The 17,124-nt window shown below is 44.7% G+C and overlaps 1 protein-coding gene across 1 annotated transcript in view; it reads left to right on the forward strand.

The window, feature by feature from the left end:
* The window catches only part of fbrsl1 (fibrosin-like 1), a 243,632-nt gene that overhangs the window by 66,608 nt on the left and 159,900 nt on the right, over positions 1 to 17,124 (forward strand). The gene's annotated exons all lie outside the window — the stretch shown is intronic.

Raw genomic sequence — 17,124 nt, forward strand, 5'->3', positions numbered from 1 at the left:
GAACAATTTAGAACCTTTTGGTGATGATCCAGATCACCATGTGGACGGTGTAAATCCAATTAGGAGGAGAATGAGCTGCTTGGCGGAGATCTGCGCTCTCCGAGTGCTTTCCTAGTGACATGGTCTGTATATTTCTTAGCATAGACGATGATGTGGGTACATTGTGGGAGTCTTGTCTTGTTTTTATGCTTGATGAAACAAAAGAGGGAAACAGCCAACTTTTACCGAGTGCCATAGGGGAAGCATGTCGGGCTACGTATGTGACTTCCGTGCATGAGCCCTCGAGCTGCACGAGTGTTTGTGGTTCATAAACAAACAACTTCAGGTGAGTTTACTTTGTCATCCTGCTCTTGTTTTCCTTTAATGCTGGCGAGGATGTTTTTTATTTGCTTATGCAGATAGAGGACCAGAATATCCAGCTTCAAGCACTGTGGCCAGGCCACAGTCTGTCCTGGGGAGATAGCCCATCTATGTGTTAACAGTTTGTTTAAATGGGCGGATGTTTTCATGTTCCTGTTCAGGACCGAGATCCACCGCAGTGCTGCTCAGGATAAGAGGGGGAAATGTAGTCAGGAAGCCAAACTAAATAATGAGGCGGTGTAGCCCGGAGGCCTCCTCCGCAGACACAAATATCGCTCCGAGATAACATTTTCTCAGGAAGTGAACGTAGCTGAAAGTGAATTTGGCTGCAATATTTAGTTTGCTGATAGACATTTGAAAATTATGTTTTTAGCTTGCGCTCTCAGGGTTGGACATTAACGGCTGCCCGGCTGCCCGGCTGCCCGACTGCCCGGGGGCATGGAGACGCTCATTTCGGGCAGTCACTAACCTTATGCAGGCTGCCCGACGGGGCAACCAACTTTTATTCAATTATTTATTAGTCTTGGGTGACAATATTTATATACCAGTATAAATTCTTCCAATGATAAGAAAATGACTTATACCGGTTTAAGCGGTGTGATGTATTTATGCATTGGAGTCTCCTGTGTACCACAGGATGGTCCAGTAGTGGCGGAGAAAGGCAGAGTGATAGAGGAGAAGCTGAGAAATTGTACTTCTGTAATATGGAAGTGGTTTGGTTTCAATAGAGCAGATGTGGAGTCAGAGACCATAATATGCAAAGTTTGCAAAGCAGCGGTGACGGCATAAGGTGGGAACACGAAAACGGCGTTCTACCATCTCAAGCGCAAACACAGAGTTCAGTAGGAAGAGTGTAAAGAAGCGTGAGACGGAGTCAGCAAGCACGTCGTCGACACTTACCCAGTTAAAGATGAAAAATAAAGTCTGAAACTCGTGTTGAGTCTACGTTTACGGTGCGAGTTCAGACAATATTTAGCTGGATTACTCTTTTACAATTTGCAGTTGCTACTAAACTGTATACTTGGATTCTGAATAATTTGTACTGATCTAGTTTGGCAAACACAATGCACTTGCTGTATTGCACAGTTTGTTACCAATAAATCAATAAATGCGCTTTACAATTTGAGACAAGTGTATTTAATTACATGGGTTCAGGTTTGTAGCTTTTTATGCAAGACTCAGCTCAATTAAATTAACTATTTAATTAAACCAAAACTAAATAGAGCATAAGTGTCTTTAAAATGTCAAAACGACGTAAATTATTACATTTTGGCATAAAAGGGGGATCAATGGCAACTGAAGACAGGGAGAAAAACATAAGAGTCTAAACATCCAAATGAATCACACAGGTAATGAAAATGATACATTTTCACAATCCTGACAATCAATAGTCTGTTAGATACATTACGGAAAAAAGGAAAATGTTTTCTGGCAGGCAGTTTTCATCTGGCACCTAAAAAAGTTCACGTCGAACCCTGGCTCTTATCCAAAGTGTCAGAGCAAGAGGCTGCAATTACTGAATCTGATCTACATGCTCCCAGATAAGGACTCGGTGAAATCGGCATCGGTGAAATGATGCTATCTCGAAAGGCTGAATTTTTAACAGTAATTGCATCAGGCAAATTGCTGCGAGGGGATCAACAAAGCATTTTGAGACGGCCGCTTACATCGGTGGATTTCTCTCATTTATGCTCGCTTCATTTTAAAAGGACACCACAGAGGTTGTGTCAACAGATACGCTTCCCTTTGTATCGAGGCGTGTTTTCATGAAGCGCAAATCTGAGTCTGTTAGGTGGGAAGGTTACGTGTCGGGGAATCATCAATCAATCAATCAATCAAGGACGATCCATTTCAAATAATGCGCAGTAGGAATACACGCATGCGGGGGACAGATAAGTTCCAAAGTAACTTATTACAGAGCCTTTATTGCCAGCATATGATCCTCGCTCCCGTTCATACTTATAGGTACGGGCACATTAGACTGAGGACGTCCGATGTTTAAGTATTATGGGGTGGCGTTCATTGATTCGCTGCTTTTGGGTACAGTCTCTAAACATTAAGGAGCCCTTGCTCCGTCCCCTCGCAGCGATCACAGCAGCAAATAAAGTTCAAATTCCAAAGCCTCGTTTTATTTCTGTGACTCTCTAGAGTGAATATTCTACCCCACCTTGTGCTCTTTCTGTCTCTGTCTGATAGTATGAGTATGAAAATAAAAAGACCCACGGATTTCCAGATGGACGGGGCTTTGATGCGGAGCCCTTTGTGGATGTCTTCTGCCACAGAAAAAGCATCCTTGGCAACAGTGCCCACGGATCAGAGTCATGCGGTTGTTCAGCATTCACAGTTCCCTCGGCTGGCGAGTTAACATAACAATGCCATTTGCTCTTACATACGACGAAGACTTACTGGAGACCCTTTTATCCCACGAGCGCCACGCAGATGGCTGTGCACATATAAATAAAGACTTTTGTAGTCACTGTGGGAAAAGGGGCAGCACAGAGCAGCCATCTGGCCTTTACAGCAGACGATGACAGATCCTATTGATAGAGCACAGAGCTAGGTGTGTAACGTTTTCCGATGCCAGCTCTAGTCCACTGGGAGCTTTTTTTTTGCCCAATTTGTCCTTCAGGCTGTAAATAAAAAGGAAATTAGACAGTCGTACCTTTCCTTGGCGTACCTGTGCAGACGCCTCTCTAATCAGAGGAGGTGGAAGTTGGACGCCGTGATCACCGGGGATCTGTTCAGCCACTTCCAGACAGGAATGGCACGAGGACGCCAAAGCAAATTCCCTTCTCTTTGACTCCTTCTGTGAGCTCAGACTCAACCGACGCAAGACGCTACAACGGCAACTTGGCGTTGTGTGCCGGTGACATTGAGAGGCGTACCATACGATTCAACAGCTAGCAGAGAAGCTGCTCTCGCTCCTCCATAGCAGGATGTAGGCGCCTTCGATTGACAAACTTGCTGTTGCCGCTGTATTCTTAGACCCCCTCAGGATGGGTCTCACACACACACACACTCGAACTACGCCGTTACTACAGCACCACACCTTTTCATAATGCTGGTTAACTCCGTCCATGCGGATTCGTCCCGAGGCATCAGAGTGGAACTAACCGACAGCCCGTTTAACGCCTTCGTCGCGTTCAAGCAAACATCAGAATAAATGCACGACAGGCCCGGAATGAAACGAGGCAGTGGCGTAAGAGCAGAGTCACAACTGTGCGGCGTTGGATCCGATGAGATGAGTCACCAGAACCGCAGGAATGGTTGAGCATCATGTGTGCCTTTTGAAAAAGTTGGTAATGTGTCTGGAACCCCTTCAGGGATCCGTCATTCTCCGCTCTGTCAACAATACATAAGGTCCCCCTGCTTTACTCCGCCAGCTATGAAACCCAAACAGGCCAAGCTATTGTCAAAGCAGGAGCAGGAGCAGAAGCCAAACCCACAACTGTCTGCAACTAAGATTTTAGGTGCCTTTTTTTCCCCCCCCATGGAGGGTAATGTTCAGAAAGCAGCCGACTAGATTGACCTTCATGGCTATATTAATCTGTCATTCCCTGCTGTAAGATACCCAACAAGGACCAACACAGCCCTGACCTTCAGTGCGCTTCAAACCGGGGGGGGTCATGAATAATGCATAATGCGTACTCGTTGGAGCGTCACATGTGTAGCTACACGTACACATCATGTCTCCATCCCTGTCCATTAGTGCAGCCCCACACAAAAAAACACTCCTCTCACAACGTCACATACGAAATCCACCCCCCCCCCCCCCACCGTCAGGCAAAAACCCCTCACTATCAGGCCAGCCTGTGGACACGGAGCCGGCGTCTCACAAGCCCCTGTTCCAGGATTCCTCCTCAGTCTTCATATCTTTGAGTGTCAGTAAACCAGGCGGAGACCAATCAGATTAGCCTGGGCATGAATAGTAAATGGAGCTGCCATAGCAGCAGGAGGGGCCACTCCACTCATAATGGGGGCAGCGGTCGTGGGCAGGTGATCAGAACGGCCGATGCCAGTTGGCTGGTTGTTGCCTTCTCTGACTAACATGCTTCCTGTCCATTTAAACTCCAATATAACCACAATAGAGTTGATTATTTAAGCCGCAGGCTATTTAGGAAGCAGAAATCATAATTTGCCTAATTGTGTGACTTTCTTATTTTTTTTTTTTTTGTCGATCCACTAAAGAATGTTTCGCTCCACTCATTCTCCCGAGGCGCCCGACCTTTTGCCCGCCACACGTACATCCACTCATAATGCCGTCGCTGACCGAGGAACTGAAAACGCCTTCTACTGCTGCGTTTGAAACGAGATCGGCCCTAAAAATGTGAAATTATGGGATCGGAAAGCAAGCGAGTGGCAACGTGATAGAAAATGCCTTTCCTCCTGCTACTCGGGTCAACAGCGCAGTTTAACAAAGAGCATTGTTAGCTGAGTGGATAATGAGGTGCTCTGCAGAGTCGTCTGCAGGCCCATCAACGCATGTGTTTGTAGTAGGGAGACGAGAGATGAGTGGAGGAGCGTGACTCGTAATAGACCTTGACAGATCAATTAGTCAGCTGCTTGTAACGCGAATGTCGATGCGCGACCACGTGTTGGAGAATTGTCACTTCAAAGACGATTTAGCAGATGGATACACATTTACATGAGAAAGAGAGAAATAATTGAAAATATCAGGAGTTCAGTTCAAAGAATGACGCTTCTGATTATATAAAAAAATAATAATTAAGGATTAAAAAATATATACATATTTGACTGCTGGTATTTAAGATTCCCTGCAGACTTTTAGCTGCAGATTTCTGATGTTAAACGGAGCGTGAGCCTGGATCCTCAACCTATTACATCAAACTGTAACCATAGCTACTGTATGTATGAATATTTCTGTAATCTTAATGGATCATTCCTCTGCAGGTTGTAATTGCATTGCACTTATCTTTATTGAGACAGGTTTTTACTATTATATAACCATATTCCTCTTGTGCATTCTTATATGAAACGCATATAATAAAAGCAGCGGTTGATTAAAGGAAGAGTTTTACTTACATTACAAAACTCTTCCCCCAGACGTACCAGGGATTTGAAACGGTAACCTTCTCCATGCGGTGTCTTATTTCCAATTTGGCTGAATAAGCCGGTGTGAATCACAGGTCCGGAGTGAAAGTGAAGTTTTAATTGAAGCTTGTTATTTTGGATTGAATCCCGTCAAATGCAAAAGTAAACTTACTTATGAAATTAGCAATTTACGGCTCAGTTCCTTCCAGTAGCAACCAAAGAATTGGCGAGCTTGATGCGTCTCCGGTGCCGAATGCACCGCAGCAGCACACAAATGGCATAAATAAGAAATTTGTCTTTTCCCAGTGGGGAACAGTCGGCTAATTAGAACAGAGATCAGACGGAGGATGTTACGTGCGGCTAGGATTTATCACTATAATAAAAAACACTCTGTTATTTTTAAACCGCTCGCTCACATTCAAAGTGTTAACCACAGTTTTCATAATCTAATTATTGTACATTCCATTTGAGAAACTGAGTGAAGAGACATTTCGAGAAGCATAAATCCCCCCGCAGCTGCTAAGGGACGAAATGAAAACAACCACGAGATTTTTCAAGATGATTTTCATATGAATAAGCAAGTGTCTGGAAGCGCCCACCTTCCTCTGCGTGTGTCTTTTTAAGTTTCCTAAATGCAGTCTATTTCTATCAGCAGACTGCCCGACCGCAAATTCAGTGTGACGAGCCAAACCTGGGTTTCCACTGGTGCTATTTTGTTGACTTAGCTCGGGCTGGGAAAGGATGGGGCAACACTCCCACTGGTGTGGAAGCCGAGATGGAGGGGGGGCGTATAGTGGGATTTCATGTCCACCACTCTGGTCTCATGGGATAGTTTGGAGTTGAACTGAGGCCCAGTCTGAATGTGGCCCAGATGGTGGGATATGGAAAGTCGGTAAACTCACAAACTGGTAAATGTTCCTGTTGTGACTGTCAGAATGGAGACAGACTTCAGAGACGGATGAACTGACACAATAAAAGGTGTATTTCTGTAACCCAAGGCTGAGATTGTCAGTGTGGCTGTGATAAATGTGACCCAAAGGAGCGTTCTCAGTTAACCAGAATTCACCAGTGAAATTACCTCCAGGAATATTGAACCCTTTCAGGATTTCTGCACAAGATCCATCACACCTTCGCTCCTCCCGGCCCTGCAGATGAGCAAGAGGGAGGTTAAAATAGAAAAAAATACAAATAAACTTGACATGAAGGGGAAGAGAATGGCAGAGAACAACCAGACCCAGACAACCGCTGCTCCCACTGTGCTGAGGAAGGTGAATATTCCATGGGATAGTGCACAGTGATTAATGTCCAGCCATGTCCACACACACACACACACACACACACACACACACCATCCCTTTTAACAAGCAGTAGTCATTAAGATACAGCAGGGCTCCTTCAGAGCAACCACTCTGGGGACGATTAGATCTGGGAACATTAAATTAGCAGGGATCTAGAGCCATGCTCGCTCTGTTGGGCCCATTGCATGCTGGGAATGGACGAGGCAACAGAAGCAAGAAGAAGCCCCTTGATATACTGCGTATATCTGATATTGCTGTACGAGGTAAGAGCATTATTTTAAAACCGTTTTTAATTTTGAAGCTACATCAGGGAACCAATTTCTTGTTTCAGCACAATCATTAGGTCTTGGACTCAGGAGGGGAATGTTAGCCGTAATAAATTTGTCGGGATATTATTTCTCTGTGCCAGGTAGCTGGCTCATTGTGATTACTTTCTTTTTCATGTAATTTATTAAAGTGGGACCACCCAGGCTACATCTTACGCCGGTTTAGCATCTACGGGAGAATCAGTCGCTATAGTAACAGATGGATTGCCCCTGATAGATGTTTAACTAGAGCAGACAGCAGGGAGAGACACTTTATTACACCTTGTGCTTTATGATTTACAGTATCATTGGTTTATATTGCAGTAATGTTCAGGGAGCAGTTGAGAAATGCTCAGAAATACTCCTCCAGCAAGTGCGCGAGCTCCATAAAGTTACGAGCTGCAAGTCATGTGAAGTACGAGAAGGGCTCAGATTAAACCGGCCAATCACAGAGGCCTCAAACAGATGATAAGATCACAAAAAGAAGGCAATAAAGCCATAACTGTGTGTGTGTGTGTGTGTGTGTGTGCGCATGCGTTTTGTACTGTTCAATCTGTTGGAGGTGTCGTAGGAGGCATAAAAGGTTCGTTGTTCTGACAGACACTGAACGCCACAGTTCAGGGCAGCAGACAATAAAGTGTTGGAAGTGAGGCAGCAAATCTCACATGTATTTTTTGATATGTGAGATTTGATTTTGTTTTAATGCATTATTTTTTAAATTTTGCATCATTGGCGCTATTAGAGTTCGGGTTTGCCTCTGCCTTTTGTTTTGTTTGTTTATTTTTTTTTAATCACTGTTGCTGTAGGAAATTTAATGACACCAGAAACAAGTCTTTCACCGAAGCGCTGAGTAGACACGAGGCTGAGTCGAGCGTTTTTCTCCTGATTAGCATAATATTCGCTGACCAAAAAAAGCAATCAGGAAAAACATTGAATTGTTCCACAGTTTTGCATTGTGACCACTTCATGGGTGCAGAAAATCAGAGCAAATGTACCACCTTAGTACGACATAAAGGTAGCTTCAGGATTACTCCTTCATTACACTCATCGTCAGTATCATCGGTGCTCGGGTTTGCCGGTTGGCACCGTGTCCGGAGGCCACGTTGATCACATTTATCACAGTCACACTTACAATCTCCACCTTGGAGTACAAAAGAAAATCCATCTTGTGTTTATCAGCTGTCTGGTGCGTGATGCTGTTCTACATGAGAGATCTTGGGTTCGTTAGGTAGTCATAGGTTGTTGAAAAAGCAAAGACGGTTGTAGTTGTGAGTCGTCTTTTATTTGGAGGCCTGTGTGTTCCCGGAATACGCTGCTCTGCTTCACTCATATTGTTCTCCACAGTCGTCTCCTTCTCCCCTTTGTCACAGTTGGATCAATTTGTTTGAGTTAACGATTGCATCAATTAGCACCCATTTTAATTCAATCACAATTAATTATTGCTTGACTTGAAGATGCCGTTTTCACATGTAGGTTCTGCGTCTGTGTATGTGGTCTCCATCTGTGTGCGTGGTGTGCGCACGTATATCAGCATGTGTATTTTAAGCAGTGTGTTTGTATCCTTCATGGCTGTGGTGAATTGTTTTCTTATCTGGCGACATCTGTGTGGATAAGTGTGTGTCATCTCTGCCACTTTAGCCCATTTGGGTCAATAGATTAATGGGATCTGCCGAGGCCCCGGCCCCTGTTTTCATAGCTCTGTAGTTGGAGGAGGAGGAGGAGGAGGAGGAAGAGGAGGAGGGAGGAACTGGCCACTAGCAATGCTGGGTATTAACCCGAATGGGATTAGTGGTGCTTCTGAGACAGAGGTGATATTTTGCAGGCCCTGCTTTCCATTTCTTTTTCACTGCGTTTTTCTTTCTCGTGATGCGACACTGACCCCTGCTGTAGCAGAGAGGCATTGCACCCATTTGTGGGATAAGGTTAGTCAGTGGATGGGTGCGTTTGTTTTCCCTTGCATTGCATCGGCCATTGGGGGTCACTGTTCCCATTTGAAAAAGACCCTCCTCTGCTGCCATTTTTGGCCTCCTAATGTCATAGTTTTCAGTACAGAGCCCACACGGTGGATCTTCTGCAGGTTCCATCAACATGCTTCCTGCAAGCGTCTTGTTATGGATGTTTAATGTGGCTTCAAAATATTGCCATGAAAACAGCATTGCAAGAGATAATGAAATGCTGCTGGGACAGACAGCATGACCTGCGTGTGGGATGCGAGCGCCATCGCTCATAGTAGTTCAGATGTATGCCTTAGTGCGAGCAACATGTGTTCGGTTCCCATTTTTAAAGGCCACTCACACAGTAGCAATTGAACCAAGGTTTATAATTGTGTTTTCATGTACTATAGATCTTGTCATTATGCCCCTGGGTCTACAGGGCACTAATATGATGACAGCTGACAAGGGGGCACGGTTCCTTTGAGGAAGAAGCTGGGTGGGGACTCGCGGGGCGGGGGGGGGGTGGCGGCTACAAGCACAAAAGCCACAATTACTTCCTGGACAGTCCCCAGAGCTCAGTTGTTGGAGTGTGTATACGCAAATGATGTGGGAGGTCATTTGCAAATCAAAGAAAGGGGAGGTGTGCATCTGTCTGTGTATGTTTGGGGGGGTTAAGAATTATTGCTTTTGCACAATAGATCATGTACACCCTGAGGCAAGAGGTGGGAGTGGCAGACTGTGCTTGATTTGCCCCTGGCAGTCACAGAGGAGCTGGAACCAGAAGGGGGTACCGCTTCTGTTTGAGCCCTTGGGGGGGGGGAAAGAGGGTCAGGGTTCAACCCGAGGCCCTGAAGGGAGGAGATCCCCAAGAGGCACAACTCCCAGCACAAAATGGGTTTGAAGCGCCCAGTATGTTCAGGCTGAAATGTGAGACGCACAATTAATCTGCTATCAAAGCTACTTATCATCAGGCACAGCAGTAAATGTCTCTGAGACGTCAATGCAATTTACTTTGTGCTTTTCTTTTCTACTAATACTAGTTCTCAACGGCTCTAAAAGACGTTTAGCTTGTCGGACCTGTTTTGAAAACCATATGACTCTGAATTATTTTTAAGTATTTACTCTAATCGACAGCGCGCAGTGGGAGCGATCAGAGGGTGGCGAAAAGGCTTGACATGCGATTACGGTCAAAGGACAGACTTGACTCGTGATGGAAAGCGTCAGAAATAACAACATCACCAATTAGCGGCGCCCCCGTTGCAAACCTGATTGGTTATTATCCAAGCGGTGAAGCGAGCTGTAAGCATGTTCTGCAGGGTCACAAGGATGGATTAACCTGGCCGCTCTGGCTGTAATTAATGAGCTGGTAGTATAATTGCTCTTCAGCGTGGACTTCCCTCTGATACTGGCGTAGCTGTCTCGCTTACGATGCCTGGCTTGGCTCCGTCTCCTCCTAGCGGCCTTCCTCCAGACTGCCGACGCCGACCTCTGACACTGCTCCATGCACGGAGGGATTCGTATGACTTGCAATGAAGTACATTAAATATTCATCAGTCCCCCCCCCCCCCCCATGTTTGAAATAATACCTTGAAACGTTGATGCACTCCAGCTGCTTGTTTTAAGTGACATGCATCCCAAGGTGCTTGTGTTTGGGCTGTGTCGTTGTGTGTGTGTGTGTGTGTGTGGGGGGGGGGGGGGGGGGGGGGGTCTATGGTTAAGCTGCTGTCGACACTGGAGAAGGCACTTTGGTCAAGAGGAACATGCCCCCCCCCCCCCCCCCTAAGTGGCTGATACGGACTCACACAGATACACACTGACACTTTGTACGCCGATGATACCCCGGATATTAATATCCATTCACATGACTGGCATGTTGACAGCTTCACCATCATCCTCCGTTCTCAGTACGTCTATTATGGGAGGATTACTCAAGCCGGGGTTTACACGGCGACTGGCCGGGATCCGTTATCTGTTGCCATTAACCCGGCCTCACCCATAGGTGCCTCTTCAGCCTTATCCCGGCAGAGACACCGCGGTGTTATCGGGTTCAGCGATGCCTCCATCATCTGATACACCCCGTGGATTAGCAGACTTCGCCACTGGCTGTTTCGTAGCAGGGAAGGAGTGTGTCTGCAGGAGCTGACATGCCTCAGTGAAAAATATGAACGCTTGCAGTATAAAAACGTTAAGGTAGTGAGGGTAAATCAAGATTGTTGTATTACCTCCGCCAAGGAGGTTAGGTTTTTGACGGCATTTGTCTGTATGTCCGTCCGTCTGACTGTTAGCAACATAACTCAAAAAGATACAGACAGGTCTGGATGAAATTTTCAGGGAATGTTGGGAATGTTACCAGGAACAGATGATTACATTTTGGTGATGATCCAGAAGAGATCCTGCAGTATGGATCAGTTTGAAATCTTTGTTAACATTGCAATAATTGGAGCTTCAAAATTTGATCCTCAATATCTCACTTGATTATTGACCGATGTTTATGGACTTTGACTCAATCATGTAGGGTGTGCTCCTCTATCTCACCATTATTTCATCCGGATTGCAGATATTATGAAGATATTTTGAAAAATTGGGGTGCAATTGTGTTTCGGCCTGCTGTGCATTCAATATTAGAGATAGATATTTCTAACAAGCGTCGTCTCATAGCTGAGTCAATTCCACATCGGAGCATGATTGGTTCTATCTTTAATACCTGAGGAAACTGATCCAGTTGAAATCGGGGTAAATTATCACAACAAAACGATTTTGTTTTGGACCCACAAAGGAGGTTCTGTTTTTCTGGGCTTTCCCAAGACACAGTGGACAAACAGATTTGTTGTACCTTCAAAATCTATGAATCTAGATCCAGAAGAATCCGCCATTGCTGAATGTGTGCTTTTAGTGAATAACTTCTAATCTAATAATGGCATCAGTGTGAATCCACTTGCTAAAGGTTTGTTTTCATCGTTAAGGAATCTAAAATTATAGATACAATAAATGTAGGGCCATTATTTTTGGTGTGAATCATGATATTATAGGGAGACTTTTCTAGTTATTATTATTATTAGCTAGATACATGGATGCACGCAGACACACACTTGTTCAGGGTTTCCTTGCACTCAGAGTCGGTGAGCGCACACACTTGGCTGCACTGTCCCTCCATGCGCCCATGCCCTTCAGACCTGACAGCAAGGCGTTAAATGTTAGTGGCGTTTTACGGCGGGTTTGTAACGTAGTTATTCCAGTCAGTGGGCTCGGCTTCCTGCTGTCTGCTCGTCACTGTGGGGCTTTGGTTTGATAGCGCAGGGCAAAAAGCTATCTTGAGGTAGGCAGAGCCGCTAGCCTTGGGCAGTATGCGCACACACTCACACAGAGAGCATCAGTTTCACTGTGTACATACACACGACACATGAGACATGAATATACAGCTACTGAATATGTATCAATCCACTTGATGCAGACGAGCGTATGTCACACGTGCAGCGTAGCACAGTGTGGCAGCACAATAAAACATTCAGACAGTAGTTTTTCTATTCTATTAACCCTTCAATAATCAATCTGCAGCAGCTGTAACAGCATCACAGAGTCTACGGTCACATTTATAATTAGATTTATATATCTGATGCGTACATGATAACTCATCCGAAATGGCAGAAAAGTGCACATTGGTAATATTTTGTGTGAATCATCTGTATCACCAAACAAAACTCTTTCATTCAGGTTATAAATGTACATTTTGCGCTGGATGACATCAAACACGCTGTCTAATGATCAACAGGACATTGTGTTCATCTGATAATCTGAATTGTTTCCGATAGTTTTTTTCCCCCTTTGTCATGGCGATGCTAACCGCCAATGTGTACAAATAAATGTGTTTATTGATTAGGACAAAAATCATTTTTGATTTGTGTCACATCTCAGAATCGAGCCGCTTCAGCCTGGGAATTGTGAACTTAGCCAAAGAGGACAGACTGCCCAACATTTCAACTCGTGTTCAAACTCCAGTTGATTTCCAAATGTATAAATGCGTCCTCAAAGCAAAGATGCTCGCATGTAGTAAGTTTTATGGTTCCGTTGATTTTGTCAATTGATTACCAGCCTGGAGATGAAGGAGGTGTGGAGACTTTGGCCGGGGCCTTTCATTTTCTTTCAAGAGGACACTGGAATGAACTTCCAATGAGGATCGGTTGCATTTCTTGCACAGGATCTCCCTGACATGTCTGGCCTTTTGCTGGTGCACAGGGTTTTGTTGCTAGCAAATGACAGTGACCTCCCCAGTGCCTCGCTCCCTCGCCTCCTCTTAATACAATTGATTAGGCATAATTGGAGTGAGTCAGAAGCTGGGAGAAGTGGTGCTAAATAAATTTGGGTAGCGTTAATTGTGGATTCCACTGCGTCTGTGTGTGGCAATGTGATGGGGAGAGAAACACTTAGTCACCGGCTGACAATGGAAGATTAATTGGACTCCTCCAATGAACATAATTAGACTGATTGTTGGCAGAGATAATACAAATGTTTTATGAATGCAGCAGCACTAATGGTGCTAAAAATACCATCCCTACTCCTCCTCCTTCTTTCCTCTTTGCGTTTTGTAGCATAGCATAGTCCCTGGTACAAAGTTAATGCTCCTTGTACCGCTTTTAGCTGAAAGGGAGTTGGAATCCCTCTTCACAGGCTGAGTTAATCATGCATGCTCACCCAGCTTAATAGCGATAACCTGCAATCAGGGCAACGGTTCACCCTCCTAAAGTGCTCTTCGTATATCCATAGCCTTTGGTTATATCTGGTGTTTACCCTTTATTGGTTATGATACAAAGGTCATGTGCCTTCTGGAGGAGCTACAATACATTCTAGAATGATGATAGGGATTCTTGTCAGACATCCAGACCATGCAAATGCAGTTGTAGTCAGAGTTCATTCTTACTCCAAGTGGAAATGATTTGGAAGCCCCAGAGCATTACTCAGTCTTGGCCAGAAACATCAGCAGTGACTTGTGGGACTCCAGTATCACTCAACGCCTCATCACCACCCAAGGAACTCACCAAGCTGGAGATGTACTACACAGAGCAAAAACAAAATATTCTTGGATAGCATCCAGGACTCAAACAGAGAAGAGGACTCCACAGACCTTTTCAAAGGACGGAGATGGGTGAAAGTACACTAACAAGATTCATTATCAGAGGTTAACCACAAACATCTGTATGGTAGCATGACACGAGAAGTTAGGATAAAAAAAACGGCACATGGAGGAATCAAAAAAACATGTCACACGGTTTAGGAATCTGTGCCTCGCACTCCATGGGATCCCAGTTTAACAAGGACGGAGTTGAATTTCCTGGAAAAAATAACTGATAAAAGATGTTGTCGAAGAGAAACTCGTAAATTGTTTTCAGACAGACAGACAATTCATTGAAGTTTGTGGAGTGAAACCTCGACCCCAGCCCGGAGAAATCATTAGGAAAGGGTTATTTCCTTCGTGCTGAAAAGGACGTTTAGCAGATTTCTGGACTTCATATTGCTCTCAGCCCTGCCATACGCAATGCAATAAAGTTGTCTACTTTGTTTTCTTGTTGCCTATTCTGCTGAATGTTACACTTTATTAATGTATAATACAATATATGTTGGTTTGATGTATACAATATATATATTTAGTTAATAATATATTTTTTAAAGCAGTGTAACTATTAAATATTTTGCCTTATGTTTGATTAACTCATGCTCCTACCCTACTTTTTCTACCCAAGAGGTATAGCAACATGGTGAAAATTTACCTTCCTGGTTAAAAAAAAAAATTCCTCAGACATCTTCAAAGGACTGGAAACATCTGCACAAATGTTGTTTCCATGGACACCTGTCATGTTTCCGCCCAGCTCTGAATGGGAAAACAACATTGGGCTTCTGACCTTAGAAAAGAAAAGTCAGTAAGCCTTTCTGACTGACAATCAGACAGCCTAGGGGGTTGGCTGAGCTGAGCAGGGCTGCTCTGGGCCAAGGGTTGGAGACCTTGACTCCTGCACTCATGGTGTGATGGAGAGACTTGGCCTTCTAGCAAAAAAAAAAAAGAAGAGATGGAGCCCTCTGTTCAAAGCCGAGTTACCTCAGGGAGACATTCTGATGCGTGATGGGCGGAATAAAATAAAATGGGATCAAGTGTAGCGGCAGCGGTTATTGGTGAAGGGGAAGGAGTTGCCCTCCAGCAGTGCACAACCTAAGGCTAGCTTCGCCTTCTATCTTCCGTGTTTTACTATATGGAACTCCCTCTGGTGCCCTGAGAGAAAAGCCTGTTTTAGGATGTTCTGATGAAATACTAGCACATAGACAGATCCATTTTAACACAACTGGGCATAAAATTGGGAAGTGGCTCCCCTTTGAGGGGAACTCACTGACCTTGGCAAGGAAGTCTGACCTAATACAGCCGCATTCTCGGCTTTAGTGGCTTATTTTTAACATGCTTGTTGGACTTTCTGGTCATTGGTTTTCACTTCTCATAAAGTTGTTGTTGCTGTATGCTTATTGACAGTTGAAGAAACGGTGCTAGTTGTTCAGCATGCTGTGTCATTTACACCAAATTATTTTCCTCTGCTGGTTTTTTTAATTAAATTTTATAACTACTGCTAACTACATTTGGTACTGTTCAGAGATTACTTGAGAATTCTGGCCTCTGTAATATATGAGCCTGGACTTCTGGAGTGCACATACTGTTGTCAGATATTTCATGAAGTTGTGCCCAATAGAGATAACTTCCATGGATCTTCAGTTCCACTTTGCTCTTTTATCCTCCATCATCAATGGCAAGCTCTTTCCACTGGAACAGACTACAGAGAGGTTCTGTTAAAAAAAAAAAAAAAAATTCAATGGTAACTTCCCTGGAGAAGGCCATCTCATCATTTCGGATCACAAGTTGTTCTACCTTGGCCGCCGGGTGGCTTCCACCTGGTCCCCCCGTGGGGTTGCGACTGCTGAGGGTCGGCTGAGAAGTCATGGCCACAGATTAACTCTGCTATTTATGGCCCGAGCTCATTTAACTGCAGCCCCAGAGATGGGAAATATTGCTCACTTAGCAGGATTACTGGGTGCCGTAATGCCCCAAAGGCCTGCTTTATGGCAGGCCATAAATGTTCCCAGGGAGAACCAGCGAGAGTTGGATTGATTAGCGCTCCGGAGAAAAGTCGATCTGTTACCCACGCCCCACTGGGGACCGCTGTGATGGATGCTTCCAGGAGGTGGAGAGAGGCACTAAAAAGGGAGGGGAGGGCACTTTGCTCTGCATCACGCCACTCTTAGATATCCCCATTGTGACACAAGATGGAGCGCTCCCATTTCTGGCAGGGCCGCGGGAGGTTGTCGGGCAGTCGCAGAGCTATAGTCCTGCCATGTTTCAGCCCTTTGCCGTCCCACTGGATAACAAATGGAGAGGCGACCTTGCCACATGCTGCCGTTCCCAAAGTCCCCCCATGACACCTTGCAGCCTCCAGGCATTACTCAGTGAGACTCCACCCACTGCCCAGAGCCCCTCTGGGTCAATCACACGCTACAACAGAAAGTCTGACGTGCAGCATACAATAGGCTCTTTCTGCCTTTGTCGAATGTCACCACTATTTTGGTTTTGGTAACAGAAGCATGTTGCCATGTTGTAAAGAAAAAGAAATTCTGCTTTGTTATGAACCAGAAAGGTTCTTATATCTCATGCAAGTAAAGATGACGAATGCGAAATCAGATCCACAGGTGAATATTGCCTTTATAGGATGAGTGGTTGAGTGACAGGTAAAGGTCTGATCCTGACAGTGTTGGTGGTGAATATTTCTTTTTGGAGTTACTCATTCATCGCTGTAGCATTTCAAATAAGCCATAATAGATGAATCAAACTTGACTTTTATGTTACATTTCCCTCTTCATTAATCATCTGTTGTGAAGGCTCCACCATTTACGATGTTTCAGGATCTCTGCTCGGCAGATCAGGCTGTCCTTTCTCCGGGGTTACAATGGCATTGAGTCTGCTCTGATATATTTGCATTATTTAAAGGCTCCATAAAACTGATGATGTTGTCTTAAACCACTTTGCAGTGATGATGTATCAAGGCTGATGTGCATAACAGCTGCACCACCCATTTTAATCCAGACATTTTAGGAATCCGTTTTTTTGTCTTTACCCAAAGTACTAAGTCTCCAGTGTAGCGCTGTGCT

Source organism: Brachionichthys hirsutus, chromosome 4, assembly GCF_040956055.1.
Source record: "Brachionichthys hirsutus isolate HB-005 chromosome 4, CSIRO-AGI_Bhir_v1, whole genome shotgun sequence".
In the NCBI taxonomy this organism is placed as follows: Eukaryota; Metazoa; Chordata; class Actinopteri; order Lophiiformes; family Brachionichthyidae; genus Brachionichthys; species Brachionichthys hirsutus.